At 47.4% G+C, this 13,516-nt stretch overlaps 1 protein-coding gene and 1 long non-coding RNA gene across 3 annotated transcripts in view; one reads left to right on the top strand and one right to left on the bottom strand.

The window, feature by feature from the left end:
* Grb10 (growth factor receptor bound protein 10) overlaps nucleotides 1-3,070 on the bottom strand; it is a 108,191-nt gene extending 105,121 nt beyond the window's left edge. For both annotated transcript variants that reach the window (XM_059275431.1, XM_059275433.1), the window contains exon 1: nucleotides 2,869-3,070. The gene's annotated coding sequence lies outside the window, so the exon portion shown is untranslated. The remainder of the gene's footprint in view (nucleotides 1-2,868) is intronic.
* Nucleotides 3,071-5,848: 2,778 nt separating this feature from the next.
* Nucleotides 5,849-12,561, top strand: LOC131920680 (uncharacterized). The gene is made up of 5 exons (XR_009381747.1): nucleotides 5,849-5,937; nucleotides 8,243-8,324; nucleotides 10,574-10,703; nucleotides 10,805-11,191; nucleotides 12,438-12,561. It is a non-coding gene; the product is annotated as an uncharacterized LOC131920680 (long non-coding RNA).
* The last annotated feature ends 955 nt before the right edge of the window (nucleotides 12,562-13,516 follow it).

Raw genomic sequence — 13,516 nt, 5'->3', positions numbered from 1 at the left:
CCTAAATGAAAAGCAAGTCAGATTTTTCTCCTCCCAAACAGCTCCATATTGCTGTAGGTTTTTGTGAGGGGAATTTCTGCAGGGAGGAGGATTTGGCGCTCGAGTTAAAGCCAAGGCCTCATCATGGCTCTCCACTGAGCTGCTTCGCCTGCCTGTCCTCCATGTTGTTTTAACGGACTGAGAAACAGACACTGGATTATGTACAAGCTTCCCTCCCATGAAGGAGCCAGGACTGAAATCCCCGGCAGTTAGGGCGAAGTCTCCATAGATGGACAATCTCACCCCGCGTGCTCATAGTTGAAAAAACACACTACTATCCTGTAGTTTCTCACAATTACATGCTGAACAAATTTTAAGCAAACAGGTTCTCTAAATTATGCCATACATAAAATGCTAGTTTTTTTTTAAAAAGATATACCAACCAAGAATTTGTACAGCTCTAAAATGAGCTAAAGGCACATGGTGCCTTGGTTCAAGCAAAGTTTGCCTTCCAAACACTGCAAAGTCTCTGACCCAGCAGGTTCAGTAATGTCCCCAGTTTTGAGCAGGATCTTTGGTTCTGACTTTGTTCTTGTTGACTAGTGGGGGCCAACTGGACAGGGACAGCTGCTCTGGCTTCCAACCATAGAAGTAACCGCCATACAAAGTCCTAGACAATTAGCCACCAAAAATCTGCTCTGCTTTCTGGTTTCCTGGTCCACCCACAAAATCCACTTTGACCAACCCAACACAGCCTCAAAAGCAATACAGGCCACAAGTAATGTGCAATAAGTGAGTTAGGTGGTACACAACTTTTTAAAAAAAATTTTTTTTAAATTATAATGAAGTTACCATATCAAACTCATCATTTCATGAACATTGAAGTTTCTTCTCAAAATAAATGAGTATGCAAGTGTAAAAAATAAAGAGTGATAATTGCTTGGTCTACGTGGCATTAATCTTGGAAGGCTTGAAACAACTGGACTAAGAAACTAGGCCCCAGCCTCCATTTGCTGAGCTGTGTGGCGGGCGGGCGGGCGCGCGGGCGGGCGCACGTGCGTGCGTCCCTCCTCCACACCATTTCTTCCAGAGTGGACGTGCTTTTGCAGACGTGTAAAGCTCAGGAGGTCTCCCAGAGCTTTGTCCTTTGTTAGCTGGCATGGCCTCAGGCATACCAGTTAACCTCCTGAGCCTTGGTTTCCAGACCTGTAAAATGGGGACCGTGGGGGCTACGAAGTGGATAAAAAGCAACAGGGCTTTTGAAAGTGCCTTGTAAACTGCGAAATGCTACCTAAGTATCAGTGGCTACACTTCTCAGTTACTGCAATGCCTGCTGGGCTGTAACTCTGTCTGTCCTCAAATTCCCTCTTTGTAATGTGGGGACCAGCCTGGGCAGCACGTTTTCAAAAGTTCCCAGTAAACCTCAAAAAAGTATGTTCAGTAATCCTAAAGTTTTGATTTTTTTTAACACAAAAAATTTGGTAGGAAAGAGTCATTCCTGGGAGCACATTTGATAGAAGCGCTCCTGGTGGGGAAGGAGAGGGAAAAAAAAAAAAAAAACCCTCAAGACTCTTTATCCATCGCCTTACACAATTCCCTCTGCTGCAGAAATCCAGAACTTGAGGTCCACTTCTATAAAAAAAAAAAAAAAAAAAAAAAGAACCTTACTAAAGTGTAGTCCTAGTCTGTGCCACTGGGGAGCTAACGACTGGAGTTCTGGTAAGGCAGAGCGGAACATTAAACTGAGCACCATTTCTGAAACTCAGGGGCTCCAAATGGCTGAATCAGCATTTTCTGAAACAAAGTCTTTTGGGCCTGGCCTTTTAAACGGCCGCAAAGAGAAAGTTGTGCAATAACACATATTTACTCACGAATGCTACTTGTTTTGGACTTTTTCTTTGCATCTCTTGAATGAAACAGTTACAAGAAAAGAGTTTTTCCAAAACATCCTAAAGAAAGAGGGCCTTGTAAAAATCACCTGTGGCTCTCCAGTTTCGGTCAAAGAACACGAAAAAGAAGTTCGCGGGGGTTTCTTCCAATTTCCAGAAAAGACAAATACAACTTAAAAAGTAAAGAATACCCTAATTTCCATAACGCACATGCTGCAGGCCGTCGCCAGGCAGGCGTTTGGAGAGGCAATCAGCAAAGGCGGAGAGTTGCATCAGAAATTTCCTTCTGCAAACGGTACCGCTCTTATCACGTTTCCACCGCTGGCGGGCTGCTAGTTCGCGAGCCCTCAAACTTGGTGTTAGGCCCCAGCGACGGGTAACGGGGCCACTAACAGAACCAAAGAAAGAAAGGGGGGGGGGGGGGGGGAAGATCCTCGGTCCGCGGCGCGGCCGCGCTCGCTTGGGACTTGGGAGTGTCTGGCACCGCTGCCCGGCCCGCCTGGCGCGCGCGGCGAGGCCCGGGGCGCAGCAGGAGCACCCGCAGCTCCAGCGGCGCCTGGGCGCCCACCTTCCAGGGCGGTGGCCCCCGGGAGCGGGCGGCCCTCGAAGCGCGGCCTTGACCGCAGCCCCCGCCCCAGCCCCCGAGCCGCGGCCGTCTGACAAGATGGTTCAAGAATGCGCTCCCGGGGCCCCGCACCTCCCCCTAGGGTCTGGAGCGCAGGGGAGCGCCCCGTGGGGCGCCCCAACCATGCACCCGCCGTCCCGTCCCGTCCCGCCATCCCACGCCGCCTCGCCGCGGGCCGGGGGCGCCGTAGCCCCCAGCCCCGAGGCGACGCCCTTCCGCCCGCCCGCCCGCTTGTGCCTCGCGGGGCCCCGCGTCCCGGCCGCGGCCGGCCAGGGCGCAGACAATGACGGCGCGCGCGGGGACCCGCCCGGCCGCCGGGCCCCGCGAGGCGCGGACCACAAAGTAACTTGCGGCCGCTCCCCGCCCAACTCCTACCTGCTGAGTTGAGCCTCGTTGCCTCCGCGTGGCCGCCGGCCACACGTAGCACGATCCTCTACAGGTACCCGAGGGCAAAGAGACGGACACTGGACGGTCCCGGTCGCTGTGCGCGTGAGGGTGCGAGGAAACTTCGTGCTCCCGTGGGTGTCGGAACGCGAATCCCGCCCGCCACTAGACGCAGCTCCCTTCCCTTCCTGCCGCCTACGGCCCTCCCCACCCCCTCGATGGGCTTTAAACTCTTCGGGCCCCGCCCGCCCTCCCCGCCTCCGCCGCCGCCTCCGCCTCCGCCTCCTCCCCCGGCCGCTTTTCCTGCTCCTCCTCCCGCCGCCGCCCGGACCGCTCGGCGGCCGCCAGCGCGGGAGGAGCCGCGGCCTGGGCGCAGGGCGTGGCGCGGGGGGCGCGGGCCCAGCGACCGCGAGGCTGGCGTGGCACGATGCTCCCGCCCTGGCCAGCGCGCGCCCACCGTGCTCCCGGGCCGCGGGACCCCCCGGCGCCACGCCACCGCCCCGGTGCGCGACCGCGCCGGCGGAAGACCAACCGGACCTGTCCCGAAGGGCCATTCAGTAAGCGAATTGTTCGAAACTCAGAAAGTACTCCCCAACCGCACAGTTCCAATTCTTCCCGGGCTGCGGCCGCCCGACACCGTCGTGGGCAGTCCCGGTCCCGGACAAGGAAACTCGGGCTTGCTCACGGCGGGTCGGGTCCGAGCCTCACCTTTCTCAGCCTCAGTTTCGCCAGCTGCGTGTGAGTAGTCCGAAGGAGGGGAGCCTGAGAGGCCCTTCATTGTTTTCTTGAGGCCGCCGAGCCAGCCTCGTGTCCTTTACCTCTAAAGTGGGGGCCCGCCTGAAAGTAATGCCCAGACGGCCATACCCGGTTTCTAAAGTGACCGCTGAAAAGGCAACGGGGTTAATGTGAATCAGCCCCTTCGAAATAATTCTTAATGTGTGTGTTATGTCGCTTTTTTAGTACAGATAGGGTACCAATAATTACACCTTTTTCTTGGGTCTTGGCGTTGTAAAAGCAGCTCCAACCGTAAATCACCGTCGTTGAGAAGACACGTGGTGTGAAACATTCATGAGTTCTCCTACTTCTCTCCCTCACTCCGGCCTCTGAGGTTGTTCCTGGAACAACTGTAGAGAATAAAGAGACTAAATCTCTAAGAAGTAACTTCCAGAAAGAAAGTCGAGGCGTTGGGAGTGAGCACGGGGCAAGGATTTGAAAGTTGTGTGCATTGTCCCAACGCTCTTTTTGAGCACCGTGTTTGGTGTTTGTACCTCCGGCTTCTAACAGTGGTTTTTCCGACCTCAGACTGATGTAATCAATGAAAAGTTTTTCCTTTCCTATAACTGAACACTCAGTCTTGTTTCTGGCCCTTGGTCCAAACTCAAAAACCCACAACACCCAGAGAAAACGATGTGAATAAATCTTAGATTCCTGGGGAAAGGAACACAAGAACTCTTTTGTAGACAAAGGATTCAAAAGCAAACCGAAGCAGAGGAAACCGGGCTAACTTCTCCCGAGTTGATTTGCTTCAAACTTTGCAGTTTTCCTGCGGGCTCTCATAAGTGATCCATACTGCCCCAGACACAAAGCCTGGCAGGTCATAGAACTTTTACAGATGTTTGAAAGTTTCTACATGCTTTCGCAATACTTTTTTTTTTTTCCTGAATCGATTTGTTGGAAAGTTCCAAACACCATGAACCCTTCAGCCCTCTGTACATTGATGTAGCCTTCCCAAGAATCGAGACTTTTGTCTTATATAACCACCATACTTTTCTGAAATTCAGAGATTTATACTGATAAGAAACATTTAGCTAATCTAGGCTCATATTCTAGTTTTGTCCGTTTTTCTGGTAACTTAGAGCATTCTTTTTCCTTACAAGACCAGTGCAGTGATCTAGGCAAAAAGTTGAATTTCTTTGTCCCTAAACATGTGTGTTTTCAGGCATTACCACTCACTAGAATGGTATGTCGATAAATATCAGGCGTTTTCTTGTCGGTGTCGGAGCCTGGACAGGCCCTCATTCCCACATTCCCTGGCTCCCCGTAGACCTCAGCAGGCAGGACACACAAAGCACCTTTCTGAACCACGGTTATAGCCTTACTGTGCTACTGGGGCTAGAGTTAACCCCCCGTGGGGAAGTCCTGGCCAGTTCTGTAGGCAGACGACATTAGTACCTTCTCCTCTCCAGACTCCTAATATCCCCTGCCCACATTTTCCCTCACAGAATGATGGCAGACGCACATGTTGTGAGGCTATGCAATCTCCAAATGAGCCTGGAGAACCCAGCTTCCTGGGGCAAGACAGGGTGGCTTTGTGGCTCACAAACTTCCCAAAGGGGTAATATATGAACTAGACTTGGGTGTCGAGGCAGGAAACAGGATTCCCTGGTAGTGAGGAATTCTGTTATCCAAACATGAGCTTCAGGAGGCTCATTCAGCTGAAAGTAGAGAGTCTGATAGACTCTAATTTTAAATTAGTAATGAATTGATTAACATCTGTCTCCCTTGCTGATTGTAGGAATAGTGTCAGTGGTAACTATGTACCTTTTGCTAGTGTTCTGCCGGCACGAGGTGTGTGTGTGTGGGGTACCCTGGCCCAAAGAGGCACTAAGTGGAATAAGTCATTGGGAAAATAAGAGACAAATGAATGTCTCCATAGTGTAAATGAATGGAGTAACGGAGTGATCTCTCAGCCCCAGGCATCGTCTCAAATGTTGCCAGTAGCTTGGCAGAGGGAAAGTGTGGAGGGCAAATGGCATCCTGACAGATGCTAGTCATGCCGCTCCGTCCCCACTGCACATGGTGCACTCTGGCATAGCTGAGAAGGCAGAGCTGGAAACCAGAGGCCGGCCAGTCTGAGGACAGTCCAACAGAACACCCTGCTGGGTCAGCGAGTGAACCGCAGTCGGAGTGAAATCACAGTAGGTTATGATTTGTATATGAAATGCCACTCACAGTCTTCTCCTCCTTGTAGGCGCCTGTATTGAGCGCGGATCTTCAGAAGTGGTGCCCTTTTCAGGAGGTGGTGGACACCCAGGAGGTAGAACCTGGATGGATTCACAAGTAGGTCTCTTGAAATAGAACTTTAAAGGTAACATCGGCTTCTCATGCCGTCCTTTTTTTCTCCCCCCCGCTTCTGACCACCATGATAGGAGCTTGTATGTCTTCCCTGCCATAACGGATAGAATCTTTTGAAGCCATGAACCCAAAATCAAAAAACCAAACCAGAACAACAATAAAAAAAATCCTTTCCTTGTTTTTTTTTTAAAGTGTTTAAAAACGCAGGCTCACAAATTTTCACATAATGGCTGCCCCAGAACCCAGGAAACTATTTACAAGACTAGTTCCTACATCCATCTAGGTGGCACAGCAGTAACCTTCATGGGTTGGTCCTTTTTCAGGATCCTCCTGTGGAGTGCTGAGGTTACAGACATGAGTCTCAAGGCCCATGCTGATCTGCATTTTTAGCCTACCATGTATACTTGCACATGAGTAGTCCAGACATGTCAGCCCTCTGAAGCATTTAAGCCAGAGTTAAAGCTTTCCCCGGAGTCTACAGAAGAATGATCTGGTGGCATTCGGAGTTTTTCTGGCTGTGCCAGTGACCCCATAGAGTCCTAGAATCTCAAACTTTGAAGGCAAGGTAAAGAGGAAACCGAAAAGGTCTTTGGGTCCAGGGAGAAACATGTATCCCAGAACTGTGCCTAGAGAAATCTTAGCTTCTTGGAGGAGAAGGACTCAATAGTTCTACATTTGGTCGGAGAATGTGGGAGCTGCAGCTGGAGGGTGGGAGGGTGAGGCTGAGTCAGGAGAATTGAGGCTGGAGGGGTCAGGAATACCTTACTCATCAGGATAAGGCATTTGCCTTTAACCCAAGGACACTAGAAGATAATGTGTGTTATGGACTTTGCCCAGCAATCCTGGCTTTCTTGATCTCCGGCAGATCAGGATAACACCTGGACCAAGGGGTCCATTTCCTAGGCAGATTAGCCAGTGGGCAGAGTGATGAGCTAAACAATTGGGTGCTACACCTGGGATTATGAATTAGAAGCATTGATAGGGGTCAGGACAAAGGACACCAAGTGAGGACCACAGAGTGGGGCTTGGTAGACCCAAATAGAGCCTGTAATTCTCGTCTTTTAGGCTTGAGGTAGTATGATGTTCTTTGGACTGCCTATGTAATTTTGTTTTCTAATATCTTAATATAAGCTTTCCTTTTTTTTTTTGAATAGCTAGAATAAGAAGGACTTTTCAAAGCAAAATGGCCTCACTAAAAAAAATATTCCTTGGGAGTTTCACCTATTGAAACAATTTGCTGACAGGAAAATTTACTCTTTGTAAAGAAAAAAGTACGTGTTGTTGAGTTTAGAATGGTACACAGTTGTGTAACCAGTAAAGATACTGGGCAGTATTGACCCTGAAAGGTTGCTTCATATCCGACCCTTGCAGTCAACCCCCACCTTACCCCACCCCCTGGGCCCCACATCAGGCAACCACCCACCTGCTTTCTGACCTTGTGGTTGTGCTGTTGGAATGTATGGAATAGCACGGAAGGTAACCCAGCACAATGTACCTCACCTGTGTCGTTTCCCAGATTTCTACCTCGTTCCTTGTCAGTGCAGATTAGGCTTCCACGGTCTGGGTGTGCGTCCATGTGGTCACTCCTTTGTTGGTGAGGAGAAATTTGGGTCAGCCTCAGTTTTAGGCAGTTATGAATAAAATGGCTAGACTTCTTTGTGAGACGCTCTTTGTGGAAACACAAGTTTTCATATCCCTTGGGTAAATGGCTAGGCAAAGCAGAGAGGTCTTGTGGTATGCTTTATCAGAAACTGCCAAATTATGTTCAAAGTAATTACACCGTTTGCATTTGCACCGAAAGTCATGACTATCCCAGTTACTCCAGACTTGCCCGTCAGTCACCTCAGTTGTAGTCATCCATATTAGTGTGTAGTGGTATATCTTTCCTGATTTTAATTTGCATTTTCCTCATAGTTAATACGTTAAGCACTTTTTCCTGTGCTTACTTGCTGTCTATTATTTTGTGAAACTTCTGTTCAAATCATGTTTCTTTTGGGTTGTTTTCATATTATTAAGTTTTAAAGTTTCTTTAATATGGGTGCATGCTTTGCTTATTCTCTCTCTCCCCGGACTCCCCCACCATTTCAAGCATCAAAGAGAAGTTTTTGGAGGATAAGCCATCAGTTTATTGTTCATGGCTTGTTTTTTGAGTCCTGTTTAAGAAATTCTGGCTTCACTTGATACCAAAAACAGTATTCTCCTATGTTTCTTTTTTGAAGTTCTGTAGTTTCAGCTCTTACATTTACATTATTATCCAATTTGACTTTACTTTTTGATGATTGTCTTGAAGGAGTTAGATGATGCCAGGTGTTTTTTAGAAAACCCCATCCGACTTCTCTACAGATCAAGAAGAATAGCTGAGACACTGACCGGTAAGAACAGCGGTGTACTATGAAAGGGACAGCATTCTCACATGGCAACAGTGGTCTGAAGCTTGGTGGCTGAGGTAAGTTCACTCACACATCAAGTCACAGAGGAGCATGCATATAAACACCAAGCTGCTTTAAGGAAGAGCTTGGAACCTTTCAGCTGGAGGTCAGTGGCCCTGCCAAAGGGGCCAGGCAGCAGGACCTAGGCTCAGTCAGCTGGGACCCAGGCCGTGTGTCTTTGGGGCAAGGTTCTAAGGATGCCACTGAGGGATCCCATCGAGTTCTATGTTTTTTGAGGTTGATTTTTCCATGTAAAAATGGAGATCACAGATATTTGTCCTTTTGAGTCTTCAGGGCATGGTAGATGTCACAGAGACCACAGGGCAGCCAGTGTAAGACCGGATGCAGATTGGGAAAGCGTACAAGGAGAGCTCATGGGCCAGGCCACTGTAGGAAGATCTCACTATGGAACAATGGTAGAGTCTGGGGTGGGGCTGGTGGAAAACTGAGCATCCATTTGCACGATTTGGACCACAAGGCTTCCCAGTCCAAATCCCAGGCACTTCCAGTTTTGCCTGATCAACTTTAGGGTGCTGACTTCACCTTAATACTTGTCCTCAGTAATATACAGACACGGCTCCAGAAAATCAGTTACTCTAGTGACTGTGTCCAAGGGACCAAGGGGACATTTCTCCTCTGCTGGAAGCCTCTAGGAAATTTCATCTTACATCTTGTCTGGAACAAGGTCCTAGCCTATATCCCTGCATGTAGGAAGGTAAGTTGAGAGCATATGGCATTTTAAACTTTGATACAGCAGGAAAGAAGGTTCAGAGACAACCAGAAGGATCTAAACAAACATGTATGGCTCTTACAGCCATAAAAATCCAGGGCCCCATCTTCATTAAAGGTAATATTCTAATGAAATTATACATGGGATTAGAATGTGAAGGCTAGCATGCAATTTTAAACTCTGGGTTCTGCTTAGATGTGCCTCTAAAATGTGAGGTCCTTTTTAGCCTCAAAAGAAAAACCCAGCCCCTTATTTCAATTACAAGTTAATTAACCACTAATGTCATACAAACTTTGCTTAATGAAATATATTTCCATCCAGTGCATTTCATGGTTTTAATAACGTAAGTTTCAGGGCTAATAGAAGGACCCGAAATAAGGGTAAAATTACTTAAGTGGTAAAAATTATGCAGAGCTACATGGGATTTAATGTCAGCATACCTTCCACAGTGTGCAAGGCAGTGAGGGAGAGTATGTTTTTAAAGTGAGACCTTACAATCAGTGTCAAAATTCTTAATACCGGAAACTCCTTCTGTTAGACAGTGTAGACTCATGAAGAGGGTTCATATATCTGCAAAATAGAGAAGCTAGCCCTTGGGAACGTGCTTGATAAAAGGTAGCATAGTTGGACTAGACGCATGAGCTGCCCTCTCAGGTGGAGAGCAGTGCTCTGAGGGTCTGTGTCCTTTGGGGACCTTGTGCCCTCTATTGGCCAAGGAACACGGCAGTTATACAGCAAGTTATGCTTTACGGTCATGGGTATGTTCTTTCTCCTTCATTCTTGTGTAGATGTAACCCAGGGTCCTTAGGATTGACAGCCTATCTGAATCAAAGATGCATTGACTGTATATGGAAGATTTTTGTAGGGAAAGTTGTGTTTTCTCATCTTCTTCTTTTTTTTTTTAAAAAAAATTTCATCATCTCCTTTTTCCTCTTCTTTATTCCCCAGACAAGCATCTTTTAAGCATCTGCCTCATCATACACATGGACATATGTTTCATGTATGTACACACTGATTCTATATGCATGTCTCAGTTAATACTTACAGTACACTGTGAGGTAAATGCTACAGTTTTAGCACAGAGAAATTAGATGTCTCAAGACCACTTAACTCCGAGCTTCTGTGACCCATTTGATGGTTTCTGCACCTACCCGTCTTTTTTTTCTCTACTCAGAGCTGCCTCTCTTGTCATTTCCTTGCTATTTTATTATTTTTATTGTATAATCAGTTCTTTCAACACATAACCTCACGAGGTATCTTTTGTGCCTAATTCTGTGATTAGATTTTAGTATCGTTAATACCTTCTCTCTTTTGGAAAGGTGTTCTTGTTTACTTTCAGGTGATGCAATGTGTCCTAGATCCAAGGTAGGAAAAAGGGACAGTCATGGAAAGAAGATATTAAGTCCATTATTGAGCAGAGCTTTAACTTGTCTCTCCCTCTTTCTTGATTTTTTGCTTCTAGAGAATATGAGGGTTTGACTATGAATGCCGTCTTGGGAATTGTCAGAGCTCAGAGATAGCCACAGATTGGGGACTGTACCTCGTTAGGAAGCTTGAAGAGCCATCCAAAATACTATGGAAGGAAGAGGGCAGTGAGTATGCAACTAAACAGTGTATTCAAAAGGTTCAAAGGAGGGAAGTACCCTACAGATGGGCCTTGAGACACCGGGTGTCATTCAAAACTATAATATAGGTCAAGTGGATGGAGGCAGATAGAAGGGGAGCAATTTCTGGACTGACATTTGGATCATGGATTCAAGCCTTAGACAAAAAGAAGACAGGGCCCTTATCCAGCTGGAGGACATGGGGACAGAAAAGGTAGGTACCAATCACTGAGATGTGACTGACATCCAGAATACAAATGGTCTTCTTCAGTTTACCCTCAGATCAAGCTGAATCCCCACATCATAGGGATCCTTGATGGAGGTGAGAGATGGCCAAGTGGGAAGAAAGTGGAACCAATAAGAATGCCTTCACTACACAGCATCAATGGCCTTGGAATTGACAGCTTCAGTTGCCAAGCATGGATGAGATACTGACTTCGAGGAGCAAGCTTCTTGGATAGACAGGGAGGATGCAGGTATTTACATTGCTCTCAAGACCTCAGGGGTGTTGCAGCAAGATTCTGGGTGGGGGACTGTGATGTCCAGAACAAAGGTGCCCCGGGAGTCCTCTCACAGGGAGAACTGCATAGACCCTCTGGACCACCAAGGGACTCCAAGCATTTGAGTAGTCTGGAGTTCAAGGAGACTGTGGGGCTCTGTAGAGCATTTAGCACAGACAGCAATTATCAGGTGCTTTCTCTAAGAGCTACTATCTCTGTGTGTCCATAAACTGCTTGGAGTCGTTGGGACCTTCTGCAATAGGGCCATCACTCTTGAGGGAAACTCATCTGGGCACCATGCAGATGATCCTGTTGGGGCTACATGATTTGTCCTGGCAAAGGAAGGCCTTGTGCTTTGGTGTCAGACAGAAATAGGTCCAAAATCAGAGTTTTCTTCATATGAATTGAGCTTGAACAAAGTCTACAGACTCACTGATGGAATTTTGACAGGATAATTCTTACCTAATGGGATTGTTTTGAAGAGTTTATACATTTTATGTGGTTGTGGCCCTAATTATTCAATAATATAATATAGTGCACAGGACTGTGGATCAGTAATTTAGACAGAGTGGCAAGCATGGCTACTTAACCTCTTACTTATATTAGTTATTTTTCTCGTTGGTTTGACAACATTTCTGACATAGCAGCTTAATGAAGAAGGGATTTGTTTTGGCTTGTGGTATCAGGAGGACATTGTACTTCATTGAGGAGAATGTATGGTAGCGTGGCTCCAGCTGTGGGTAAACATAGCTATTGCTTTTCCCATCATGGCAGATCAGACTGCAGGGAAGGAGAACAGAAGCAGCATAGGAGAAACTCTCCATGACCCATCTCCATTAACTAGACCTCACGATCTCCCCAAACAGCTCGACTGACTGGGAATCATGAGTTTCAAACTGTCCCACACCCCACGGTGTGAGTCCATTAATGGAAGGGGAAATCCGAAGCTGGGTAATTTTATAGAGAAAAGTTTACAAGCTCACAGTTCTGTAGGATGATGGGCATAGTGTGGCATCAGTTCAGCCTAGTGAGGCTATCAAGCAACAGTGTCAGAATAAAACTTTGAGTGAATGTGAGGGGTAGAGTTCTGGCCTGGGGAAATAGCAATTCCAACTTCCCTTTAAGGCAGTAGTATCTCAGGCTTCATGGAGTGTGGGTTCGTGTGATTCTCAGCAGGGACTAGTACGATCTGTTCTCACAAAAGTCATGTTGAAACTTACAGATGGAAGAAAAGCTAGCAGACCATCAGTATCCCCGTTTCCCTCTACCTGGACTGTCATGATATGAGCTTCTCTGCTCTGCCGCACACTGCCCGCCGTGAGGGACCGAACCTACTGAAGCCATGAATGAGGTAAGTCTTTTCTCACTTGTTAGGCATTTCTCAGCACAATGAACAAAATGAGTAATATAAATGGGGGCAGATTAGTTGAAGAGTTGAAGAGTGGGCTACCAAAAAAAAAAAAAAAAGCGAGCGTCTCTCCTCCTCAGGCTCTCTTATTTCCTCTCTCTCTCTCATGTGATCATGTGATCTCTCTCCCACTCACCCTTTCTCTCCTCACTATCAGATACCATCTGATGTGTGTTGCAACCAGGGGCCCTCACCAAACATTGCTCCATGCTGTTTGGACATTCTAGTCATCAGAATCGGGGGTCAGGGTCTCTCTTCTTCACACATTACCTAGGATAAGATGTTTTTGTTAGAGCAGTGACAAATTCCAGGACCATTATTGTTTGTGATCACCCTTCCAGGAAGGGAGCTTGACCTTTGAGGCTCTTGGTTGCTTTCTTGCTGGGGGATAGGAGACTCAGAGCAACAGCCTAGCTAGTCAGATGACAGTGTCCAAAGAATGCATACCTGAATCCCCTGCCCGGTACGGGACACCCTGTCCCCATCCCCACCCTGTTCCATTGACGGTTGCTTTGAAGGGCCAAGTGGGTGGCCTGCAAGGTGAGCTTTGAGCTGGGCTGCCTGAGCCCCTCTTTATCTCAGAAGCATTCTCCACACCCATCCTGGGGGCGAACAGCCAGCCCTTCTGACATACATTAAAGTTCAGCAGCAAGCGGGTAAACTCCGTGGTGGCTTTGTTCCAAAGAAAGAAAGTAGAAAGCAGTGCCGTGTGGCTCAAAGCATCTCCTTTTATAACCATCCGTGGAAAGATAAATTTCCCTCATATTCACAAGTTGACAGGAAGAGTTAAAAAATACTTGAAATGTCAACTATTTATATAACCTTTGGCCTTTTCCCAATACTGCGATGTGCATGCTTCCATCTCAACACAAGAGGAGTGAGTTTCCTGTTTT

This window comes from Peromyscus eremicus, chromosome 10 (genome assembly GCF_949786415.1).
Source record: "Peromyscus eremicus chromosome 10, PerEre_H2_v1, whole genome shotgun sequence".
Taxonomy (NCBI): domain Eukaryota; kingdom Metazoa; phylum Chordata; class Mammalia; order Rodentia; family Cricetidae; genus Peromyscus; species Peromyscus eremicus.
This window is presented reverse-complemented; position numbering and strand designations above follow the sequence as displayed.